Source organism: Alosa alosa, chromosome 16 (genome assembly GCF_017589495.1).
Source record: "Alosa alosa isolate M-15738 ecotype Scorff River chromosome 16, AALO_Geno_1.1, whole genome shotgun sequence".
Classification (NCBI taxonomy): Eukaryota; Metazoa; Chordata; class Actinopteri; order Clupeiformes; family Clupeidae; genus Alosa; species Alosa alosa.
In genome coordinates this window covers 25,161,725-25,173,974 of record NC_063204.1, presented here as the reverse complement: position 1 = coordinate 25,173,974, position 12,250 = coordinate 25,161,725, and the positions used below count along the sequence as shown (strand labels likewise).

At 39.3% G+C, this 12,250-nt stretch overlaps 1 long non-coding RNA gene across 1 annotated transcript; it reads left to right on the top strand.

The window, feature by feature from the left end:
* Positions 1 to 591: 591 nt before the first annotated feature.
* LOC125310018 lies at positions 592 to 11,392 on the top strand. Its single transcript, XR_007196227.1, has 3 exons — positions 592 to 708; positions 8,344 to 8,507; positions 8,879 to 11,392. It is a non-coding gene; the product is annotated as an uncharacterized LOC125310018 (long non-coding RNA).
* The last annotated feature ends 858 nt before the right edge of the window (positions 11,393 to 12,250 follow it).

The window sequence follows — 12,250 nt, the reverse complement described above, 5'->3', positions numbered from 1 at the left end:
TGTCAAATACCATTAATAGGGATCAATATCCTTACAGGCAGACTGAATTTGTAGCCTGAAGTCTAATGAACTGAGAAAAGGGACTCAAAGAAGCTGTTTCTAAAAAGCATGCACTGGCTTCTCTGCTCGCTGGCATATTGCATATGTCGGTTTCCCATGCATGCAATCCGTTAGAAACAATCGGCATGTGTTTGTTTGTGGTCTGCAAAACAAGCGAGCTATTTTCTATGGAGTGGAAGTATTTTTGCCATGGGTCCATGTCAGCATCAAGGGACAACAATGCCTTCACTGTCTGACCATGAACCAATATTGCTTGGCTATCTGTGGCAATGCAGTTTAATGATATGTTAGTGATGTGAGCAAAAACTTTTCTTTTTTTTCTTTTTTTATTAATCAAACCCAAATGACTGAAGAGCCTCAATGTACTCAATAGCCGTTATTATTTATTTCTACGTCACCTTAATAAAAGAAAAATATTCTGTGGGCTAAAATAATACAGTAGGGCACATAAAAACATTTGGAACAGCCTAGCTACACTAACCCACACTGTCCCTTCTGTTGACAGCATGTAGTACAGTAACGTCATGCTGTCAAGATAGTGTGCACCACTAAAAGTGTCCCGTCATATCTCTGAAGTGTAAACGAACGCGACAACTGATTGATGCCGATCTGCATGCCTACATTCGGATACCTCAAAGCATAAAACAGGTAGGAGTTGTCAGAATGAATTGTGCAGCTTTTAAGTCGGAAGTAGGAAATATTTGATCATGCGTTTCATCACAGAATAACGGATCCATGCGTATGGTAGTAGCATCTTACTCAGACATGTTGAACAAAGGAATTTTATATAGCCTGTTACATCGACATCGATCTAAATACGCATCATCGAAGCTGGCTATTTAATGTAGCTAGCTCTATGTAGGCTAATAACAATAGCTTCGCCTTTTAAAACAATGCCAGCCTCAATGGCGTACTATTGAGAGACTGTAGCATAGGCTACAATTTGGTGCTTGGAACGCTGCACTTAGCCTGAAACAAGTGAAGTGACAGATTCGGTGGTCAGCTTGGCTGCAGATTACACGAGCTAGCCGTGTCAGTGTCTAATATCAATCGAGTTTTACTAGTAAATGGGCAATTATGAAGGTCAGCAACTTAGGAGGGCAGTGTGCTGAAGAATACATTATGACAAACTGATTTGTTGTTGTGCTTTCAAATGGTGACATTAGGCCTGCATATTTCCAGACCCTTCAGCTTGCAAGCAGGGATGTAGTGGTAAAATAAGAGGTGAGTAAACTATGAATTCTGTAATCTCGGTGAGGTGGACTGCGCCATACGGTATTGGATTTTTTTTTTTTTTAAGCATTCAGAACATGTTTGATGACGGTGGAGGTTATTGTCTAATGTTTATAACAATACCAGTGGTATTAAATGGTTAGTGCACATATTGTGAATGTGGATAATACAGTGTAATTTTTTTAAGTTAAAAGTTGCAATTGGTGAATCAACTTCTTGAGAGGTGGATAAACTCTAATAAGAGGTGGATAAACTCTGAAATTTCAGAGGTGGATAAACTACTTGCGTTTAGCCTTCACTACATCCCTGCTTGCAAGTAGTAACTGTAATATGCAATCGGAAAACTGAAAAAGTCTTGCGGCCCCTTTCTCAAACAGTAGGGTCAGGCAATCTTCTTTTGTTTGAGTTGGTAAAATTGACCTGTCACTTTCCTCTCATTCGTGTCCATAGAGTTGGCTATCATGCCAGGATTTTTTTTGTTTTGTTTTTTTACTCAGAGTACATTTGGAATTGAGTAGATGAGCTTTATCAAGACCATTTGTTAACTAGTCTAATAATGTCAAATAGTCCTGTTGTGCTCCAGCAGATGCACTCCCATGAAGGAAGGGTGTAGGCTACTGTTAAGGCCTTGTTGAACACAGCTGAACCAGGCATACCGTACTCACTGACGATGTTCACAATTGTCTCTCTTCCCCGTGGGCTTCCTCCCACCCACCCACTGTCCATATTGATTTTCTGGACGTGGATCTGAAGAAAGAGGACCCTGGAAGTATGAGAGCCCCTGCACTTGTGCCTTGACTTTACCACTGCAGTTGCTTTTAGTTCAATTTTGTCAAGCATTTTCTGGTCATAGAACTGACCTTATTTTATAAACAGTCTTATTGTCTGTATGGCATGAGTGGGTAGTTAAGGGTTTTCAAATATAATTTCCCCTGGTCAAGTGACATTGTTTCCCATATTAGTTGGCCACTGAATAATGTAGGCGGCTCTTTAAATTATTCAGCAAAAGCTCGGCATAAGACCCTGTGACAGCATTGACAGCCATCTGCTTATGCCTTATCCAACATACCTCTTCAGTCATCTCCTTATCATGTTAAGGGAGGTAGAAAGGAAGTCTGTATCAAAGATTTTCAATGTGTCTACTAGATATGCATACAGCCCAAACAGGCCGGTCGACTTTATAGTGGTGACCTCCTTATGTTTACCCTGTCGAGTGACACCATTTTGAATGCAACAGCTGACAGAGTCGAGATGATAACACAGACTAAATATAGCTCAGCTGTTCTGTATTTTGGCTGAGCATATCTCGCAGGCTCTAATGCTTCAAGGAATTCTGTTAAGCTAGATACAAAGCACACAATAGGTCAGAGCAGAGTTCAGAGCAATACACTTTCTTAAGGGATACAAACGTGGAAACCTCCAGTCAATTACATAGTATATTCAATGAAATAATGAGGTTGTATGAACATAGTGCTATTTTATGTAAATGTAGACAGGTAAGAGGAAGACGTGAGAAGTTGTTGTTTTAACTCGTTAGCATGTTCCAGTTGACATTTTATTGATAAATAATGTAAATATTAGGTATCCATTTTATATATATATATATATATATATATATATAAAACATAATGGTCAGGTATGCTTTGTGTTTTTCTTAATATGAGATTTCTACAGCGCTTTTATTCTCAGTGAGATTGTAAGTGCATCTTTGTGTCAATGCCAGAGGAAACAAAGCTTCGAAGATGCACTTACAGAAATAATCATTGTGCTTTTCCTGTACTTGGGCATACTCTGACTGCAACCTGGGGCCAGTTTTGTCACATTCATGTGCGCGCGCACACACACACACACACACACACACACACACACACAGAAAGAGATGTAGCACACAAAGCAATGCCATTGTGATGACAGTGATAGCATTCCCATGCCTGAAGCATATCTTATTGCACACATGGACCATGCCTTTTTCAACCTTGGCCCTTTCCCAACTGGGATTACACATATTAACCTTTCTGCACACTAAAATAATAACTGAGGCTAATACAATAAAAAGTAGGTTAAACCTGGATTATTGAAGTTATGTTTTGTTTTTGTCCTTTAGGGGATTGCCTTGAAAACACTCTTTCAGTTTCAGTTAGAGATCTCTTTTTTGTCTTGTCTATTCGAGTTATCAGGCTCTAAAGGTATGACTCGGGTAGTATTGAGATGTGAGTAATTAGCAAGATTAAACTTTATTGTTGACACAGGCATCTGCTGTCATTGCCATAGCTTTGTTGGTAAAATAGGTTTCCTTCAAAATGGCACTCTGTATAATTCATTGGCAGAATGAATTTTAGATCTTGAACAGTCTCTACTGTTTTTAAAGGATAACTATCACTATTCTTCTTTATTTAATTTAATAATATAATAACCCTGCTCTGAGTCTTTTATCATGTTTTGCTCAACCTTTGTAAATGTTTTTTTTTTTGTGTTTTGCCATGTTTGTTTATTCATGGTTATCAATAAAAATAAATGTTGTCTCCTAGTGGCTATTAGAAGTATGGCCACTGAGAGGATAGACCTCTCCGGGCCCTAATTTGAATGACTATTTGGGTGGGGGGTTGGGATGGGGAGCTGTTGCGCACCCGCACCACATTTGGGTGTAAGTGGCCACGAGGACCCAGGTTCGAATCCGACCGGAGGTCATTTCCCTAACCCACATGCCCTCTCTCGCTCCCAGTCTCTTACCTGTCATTTCTTCACAGTCCTTTTTAATAAAAGTTAAAAAGCCTAAAATCTTAATCAGCACTTTAATACCATGAGAAAGATCCGAAGTGCAAAAATTGGTGGGTCACCACCAGGCTTGGAATTTCACCATTCTGGGGCAAGGCCACTTGGCCTTCAGTTGGGCATATTTGGTGGGGGGCACAAAGGCCACATGTCAGGGCACCAAGGCCAAAGTTAACTATACAGTAGTGAATGATCAAAGTTGATCAAAGTTGTATTTAGCCTATTCACTGCAGTAGACCTGCATCACTGTATGAAACATTACAAAAACATGAAACATGACATATTACATAGAACTGTAAATCATCTAATATTTACAGATATCTAGGCTATATATAACATTTATTTTATATTTGGCCTGTTATGAAATCATGTATTGAACAATTTAAGCACAGCTCAGCTTTAAGAAACTCAAATAGCCTAGATGCATGCTTAGCATTTTGTGATCATTAAGGCTACTTTCACAAACTCTTAGTCAGCTGTCCTCTGATTTACCTATATCTAGGCGATATTTGTAACATTTATTTTGTATTTGGCCCGTTATGAAATCATGTGGAACAATTTAAACACATTGTAAAACTTAAAGCCCAAATTTGGAGACATCCATGTATGTCGAACTTTACTGCAAATTCAAAACTGGATTACTCTGGAACGGGTACAGGGGACTGCTTTACACCTTTGTGTTCGGTAAGGTCTCCTGTTTATTCTGATATATGGTTAGTCATGTGTTAAAAGAAGGGTTCGTAAAGTATTCCACCGAGATGAATGGGTAGGGAGAACATGGGACGCAAAACCTTCAGTAGAATGTATGATTAAATTGAATTATATTATTTACTTTTCTCGCGAACCGTTCAACACAGCAATTGTCGGCTAACATCGTTTAAAAGCTGAGAAAAAGCTCTTTCGTTTGATACTTGTGATGTGTGTGATGAATAGGCTACTTCGCGAATAGTTCAACTGAGAATGGGTGAATTTGGATGCACTTTCTTTCTTGCGCTGTCACTTTCTCCACTGCGTAAAAGACTAAATTAATTTGCGCTGTGAATGCTAAGATTATTTTCACAGGCCACAGGCTAAATAAAAATCGCTATTAGTAGGACGCAAAGCAGAATATTGAAAGAAGGGGGCACCAAGGCCACCGTGGCCTGTAAACCTCTGATTTTCAAAGGGGCCTCACGGCCAACGCAAGGGGCTACGACGGCCATGGCCGTCGTGGCCGCCGAGAAATTCCTACCCTGTTAATAGCTTTATTTCACGCATGAGAGAGACACTCTTCATTGTTGTTCTTTCTGTTGCATTTCAAGAACACTGTGCTTTTTTGACAATGTCCTGACTCCTGACTGAGAATACTCGTATTAGTAGCTAATATTAGTAACTACACTCTAAAAAATGATTCAGAGGTTAGTAGATAAAACTTAAAATGAAGAACATTTTCGACATAAAAAAATTAAGTTTGCTACTTGTACATGTATAGGTGAGTTGACAATTTATTTTAAGGAGTTTGTAATACTGAAAAAGAAAGAAAGCTGTCTCAACTTATTCATATATGGATTTTCAACACACAGTCTTGCTTTCACCTAACAATAGAAAGTATTAAGTTCCTGAAACTTGTAAAATCTAATTGACCAAACTTATAAAGCTAATACACGATTGAGCGTTCAGGACCTTCCAGACCATGAGAAGTAACAGAAATTATGGCACAGGATCCTGTAGCCTGCATCGAACATCACAGGCGTTGCAAAAGTAGTCTAGCCTACTATTTTTGTGTTTGTTTTAAAAGCAACAGCTATCAAACAACGGCACACAGTGCATCAAAATCTTTGTCACATTGACACTCAAATGAAATTAATCGCTACAGCTTGCCCTTTTGCTAATTTGAATATTTGAAAAGATGGATTTTAGCTATCTACAGACAGTAGCTATCGTGTCTTCCAAGCTAGCTGCTGCTTGCCGGTAATTAAACCATTTGAAAAGATGACTTTGGTAGCTGGCGTCTTCAAAGTTACCTGCAGCCTGCCCTTTGATCATTTGGGTTAGTAAAGGTAAATTTAGTGTAATTTTAGTGTCTTCAAATTTCACCGTGGCAGCTGTATTCCGCGCTTAACATTTTAGCATTGCTAGTTCTAACACTGCGTGTTTGAGGATCATATTTGGTTAGATCCCTAGTTAAGCCTAACATTGTCACTATTTATGAAGGTTTGTGGGTCATTTGACATTCTTAGCTTAACCTGAACATAGGCCTAATAGGTAGGCCAACATTTATTTATTTTGAAGTTTGAGAAATATTATGTGTCAATCCCTGCAAACCATGTAGATTTTGTTCATTTTGTTGTTTGTCTTGAGGTAAATTTTCTAACATTGTGCCTTTCTTTTTATACAGATAAATGGCGAATTCAGGCGGAGCTCTACATTCATTCATTGCACAACTGGACCAGTTGCCATTGCTTTAAAAATAAACAATGCTTTCAGAAAATTTAAATTGCTGTGTGCTTTTATTCAGACAGAAGTGAAGTAAGTTACTATAACTTAAAAAAAGATCCATGCAAATTGTTACCTTAATTTTTTTAAGTCATTTCAACTCAAGTTGTTTTTGAGTAAATATTGTGAGACTTTTATAGTGAGAAGAACTCAATTAGTTTAGCACAATCAACCTGATTTGTCCTCTAAAAGCTTAATTAAGTTGAACCAACTTAATTATATTAATTTGATCATATAATATAATTCAGTTGTTCTAACTATATAAGTCTCACAATATTTACTCAAAAACGGCTTGAGTTGAAATTACTTAAAAAGATCCATGCAAATTGTTACCTCAATTTTTTTAAGTTGAGTAAGTGTATTATTTTTTAGAGTGTAGTATTATTTTTCTGTGGGATGTAGTTCTATTTTAAGGAAGTCTGCAGATTACAGAACTAAATACAGGAGCATCTCAAACAAATTGAATATCGTGGAAAAGTTACATTTTTCCATTTCAAACTGGAGATGAATCAATTCTAGATTAATTACATAAAGTGAAACATTTCAAGCCATAGCTCATAGCACTTGTAAATAGTAATAAAAACATAAAAAAAACAGTATTTCAAAATATTAGAATAAACAATGTATAACACAGAAATGTCAGTTTCCTGAGCCTTCAGACTGATTCAGTACACAGGGGCAACAATCATTAGAAAGACTGCTGACCTGACAGTTGTCCAGAAGGACAGTCATTGAGACCCTCCACAAGAAGGTTACGCCACAGAAGGTCATTGCTGAAAGGGCTGGTTGTTCACAGAGTGCTGTATCAAAGCATATTCATGGGAAGTTTACTGGAATGGAAAAGTGTGGTAGGAAAAGCAAAGCCGATTCAAGAACTTGGAGACACTTCACAAGGGAGGGGCTGAGGCTGGAGTCAGTGTATCAAAAGCCACCACGCACAGACATGTCCAGGAAATGAGCTACAAGTGTCATATTCATAGTGTCAAAGTAGAAGCATCTTACCTGGGCTAAGGAGAAAAAGACCTGGGCTGTTGCACAGTGGTCCAAAGTCCTCTTTTCAGATGAAAATACATTTTGTATTTGGTAAATCAAGGTCTGGAGGAAGAGTTGCTTGAAATTCAGTGTGACGTTTCCAGTCAGTGATGTCATTGATGAGCCATTTCATTTGCGGGTGTTGGTCCACTGTGTTTTTATCAAGTCTAGAGTCAATGTAGCCATCTAGCAGGAGACTTTAGAGCAGTTCATGCTTATATCTGCTGATAAGCTTTATGGAGATGCTGATTTCTTTTTCCAGCAGGATTTGGCATTTGCACACAATGCCAAAACTACTAGTAACGTGTTTTGCTGTCTCGCGTGCAAGCAGAATCCTTCAAATGCGCTTACTGTCAAAATACTGATGCGCTGTTTGAAGTTGGGCTGCTTGCTGTTAAAGGGAATGACAGATGTCACGGCCAAAACGCACCCATGACTGATTAAGAAACAGTAGAACAACCCTTTCGAACAATGCGCTTGGTCTCTGATCACAAAATCACGCCCTTAAACACCCTTAGGGGCGATATGAAACGTCTGGTCAGGGGTGCAAAGTTATTTAGATATTTAAAGTGTAACTCCAGCGTAAATTGACCCCAGGGTCTTTTTCTGCATTAAAACACATAAAATAATTAAGCCGTGGCCTTATATGTGTTACACCGCAGTGTTCTATACTATGTTACTCTACACTGCCTTGCACTAGGCCACACTGTTTGAATTTTTCTTTGTAGTTTCTTGTCTCCTGATTATGTGTCATGTTTCGTTACCTTTCAGATGACCTTGCTGAAATGCATCAGCTATGACTGATGTGGAGTCATCGTCCTATGAAGACTTCATAGCCTCAGGAAGGACTGGAAGAAGGAATGCTATCCACGCAGGCAACCTCGAATCAAGCGAATTATCTGAGTCACTATCCAAGCTCAACATCAGTAAAACTGGTAGGTTGTTTGTTTCTTACCAAATTAGTGTAATTTTACACTTTTTGCCAATAGCATGGTTATACATTAGACACATCATTCAAAACTAAAAGCCTTTATGTGTTATATACTAAACACTCCAAAACATCTTTCAGGATTAATAAAGTAGCTATCTATCTGCAATTAGAACATGCTCAATCATTTATCAATTACCTGTACAGAGAATGCACCAAAACCTAAAGAGGACTCTGGTTTGCACTTTGGTGGGCAGTGCACAACAGTGGGGGTGATATTGTGATGTGGCAGGATGAGGACTTGGCTGTTTTTTAAGGTGCTTTTGAAATAATGGTTCAATGAAGCGGTTTAAGTCTCTCTTTCTCTCTTTCTCTCAGGTGGTGATGATGAAGGGGAGCAAAGCCAGGACTCCTCAGGCTCACCTCCTAAGAAGCCAGAGGAGACTAAAGAGCAGGGCACCTAACTGCTAACTGAAACCTATCAGGGCATTTGTTGGGCACATCTCCCCCCCGCCCCTTATGCTTCCCCTGCTGTGAACCTCCTCCAGCCCCAACCTCATCTGTGAGATCAGGCCATGGATGCTCCGCTGGTCAAACCGCTGAGAGACATGTCCATGTCTGTCCGCCTGGCTGTGTGCCCAGGCACAGGAACAGGGCTTTACCTAAAACAGCTGCCGGAACCCACAGCACTGCGGCAGCTACCGGTCTGCGGCGAAGGCTGAGAGGACAACCCAACCCTTCCGCTATTACCATGACCACCTCCACTGCCGCAGTGGACATCTCCAGTGGCTTGCTACTGCCCCTCCTCAGCCATTTCTGTAGCTGAAAGTTGACTAGGAAACGCCACAGTAGGCTGCTTGCGGCACCGCCAGATATCCAATGACTTGTCCCCGAGGGAGGCTCACTTGTTTTTTGGGCGACGAGGCGAGTGGGGGATACAGTAGGGGGACAGTTCTGTCGTCCAGATTGGACTTGTTGACCCGCACCTACAGTACAGTATAACTAGACAAAGATTTTGATCGACAAATCAAGCTGCCAAAGTTGTTAGTCTTCACATATTTTCCACTCAGTGGCGTTGTAGGTGTATGTGACGGCATACTGTAGCTTACCCTCTGCTGTTTACCAATATGTATGTATAGGGATAAATACTTTTGTATTCTTTGTGTAGGTATATTTATTCATTAACTTTATGCTGCCATCATATAGTAATATTTGCACTGGTTTTGTGTATGCAGTATACCATGTAACACATTGAAAAATCCAACCAGCATGTGTGTTAGTACCATCGTGTGAAAAAACAAAAACACTATTAAGGTCAAATTCATGTGCACTTTTATATGGAAGAGCTATAACTGCCACGTCAGAGTTTTGACAGTGTTGTCAATCTACTGCCCGTGTAACCAAGAGTCAAGACTGTGATCAGACATAGGCCTACCGTGGAGAAGGCATGTTTTTCATGCTGTTTCAGTCTGTCATAGGATGGTTGAGATTTATTCAGTCTTTATATCAGTAAAGTTTAAGCTATACAGTGATGCTCCTGCTAAAGCATTGAGTTTGTGGTCGATACTTTTTTTTCACACTGTGTATAAAGGTAATAAAAAGTGCTTAAAATCCACAAGAAGGCTTCTTATGTATAATGAAGAGTGATTATCACTAATAGTGAAGGAGTTTGAATAAAGTAGTTCATTTCAAAATGTCACTGAGAAAAGTAGCTCACCAGTCAGCAAAGGTGCGTTATAGGTGCAGTAAAAAGCCTATTGTTGCAGAGACCAACAATCGCTTGACTTGATATTTTCATACAATACTGTGTGTTACTCATACAGTATACAGTAGGCCTATCATATCAGGCAGTTTTGGTTATAAATTTCTAATTCACAATTATGCATTTCTGTGTTATTGTGTAATATTGTGTGTGAGTCAGAATGAAGGAAGAATGGCTGGAATACTGCTTGCTGTTGTGAGAGCAAGGTTTAAGATTAACCTAAATTATGATTGAAAATGCTGCTATTGTTGTACTGGTTTTGACCACTAGATGGGACTATTTTTAGATTTTCATATTGGGCTCCCTTAGACCGTCTTCAAGAAAACATGGCCACCCTGTGGACAAAAAGTTAACCTGCAGTTTTTACACTTCAGATCACCAACTACTGGAAAGAAGTCTGCACACATTTTGTTGTGCTCAGACAATGTTTTCTTTGAAAATTGAGCATAAATACAAAAATGCTCCAAAAAAATGAAAGAATTGAGTGGGGACCTCTTTACAGTAGTGTTTGAATTCACCCTGTCCTGCCGCTGGGATATGCACGTTGAACTGCTTTTGACCTTCTCTTTGACTTTATTCTACCAGCTCCCTAACCTGGCTCTCAGCCATGCCACACCAGGGCCAGATCTGGGCCAGGGACACTAAGACAGTCTCCCTTAATAAAGCTTTCAGCAGCGCCTCCAGCTGCTTCTATTGAGCAATCTGTGGTGTGTATTCAATTTTGACTATTCAAAGTTATCAGTGTCCATGTGTTTTATGATATTCAATATATGTAACAGGGCATTTCCGGGTGATGTTATTAATTATATCATGGATTCACAAGGCAGTTGATTCAAATACGGCAATAAAAGATGATTTGGAATCAAAATCCACTTTTACGATTTGGAATCAAAATTCACTTTTACGATTAGGTGGTTGGTATATGAAGGTCTATATTGTGGAGTTCCTGCAGCCTTCGCTCCAGGCCTAATCTGAAAGTCCAGGCTGTAATGTTAAGATGCTTGACCCATATGCTTAGACACAGACAGCTTATACCTTTCACAGTGGGAGACATAGACTTCCTCCTTCATGGCTTCCTAAAAATATGCTGTTATATGCTTTACCAAGAATAAAAAAGTATAGAAATCAAACATTATGTTGTTATATTTTTCTTGCTAGAATATTTTCACCATTTTTCATTCTCTGAAAAGCTTCATTGAAAGTGACATTTGCCATTTAATGTAAGCCCTGCCGCATTCAGACCAAACAAAACCACAGGCTGACCTTTCCTGGGTGGCAGAAACAGACACATTAATCATTTATCAAACTGGACTCCAGTAGGCTGCAAACAGTTGCATAAAAATGGAACATTTCTCTTCAGATTTCAGTTCTCAGGCTATACTCATCCCTGTTGTTCAAGCATCCAAGCATTCAAGTCCAAGATGAAACTGGAGTTAAAGCAACAGTATTCAGCAATCTGCCTCTTGGAGGTATTTCTGTAAACAAATAGTTATATGACCTTCAAATTAATTTTGATGGTATACGAGAATGACCAATAAGCAGCTGTCATTCTCATAAGCCATCCAGTCTATTCAGTGATTAGTACTGTGAGTGGAACACTCAGTGAATGTAAGAAATGCGTTCACAACATAATATTATGATTTATGGTTTGTCAAAAAACACCAGTTGGCCCCTCAATGTTTCAGCTTTCAGTGTTTGCATGGGGTTTACCCACTTTTTAAGTACTAGATTTAAACCAAAAGTCCTATACAGATTTAAAGAAAGGGGGATGCCAACTTATCTGAAGGTGATAACAAGACTCGGAGCCTTTCCAGAGGAAGGGGAGGTATTCAGTCATTAGTTTACATGGTTGTTTATGTGCAGACTCCCCCATGTCAATTTCCCTCTTCATTCTTTGAAAGCTGGATCTCCACATGGTCACTAGAGGCCAACTATTGGTGTAGTGGCAGGATGTCACAATGCCAGCTGAAGGGAAATATTCTCCCTGA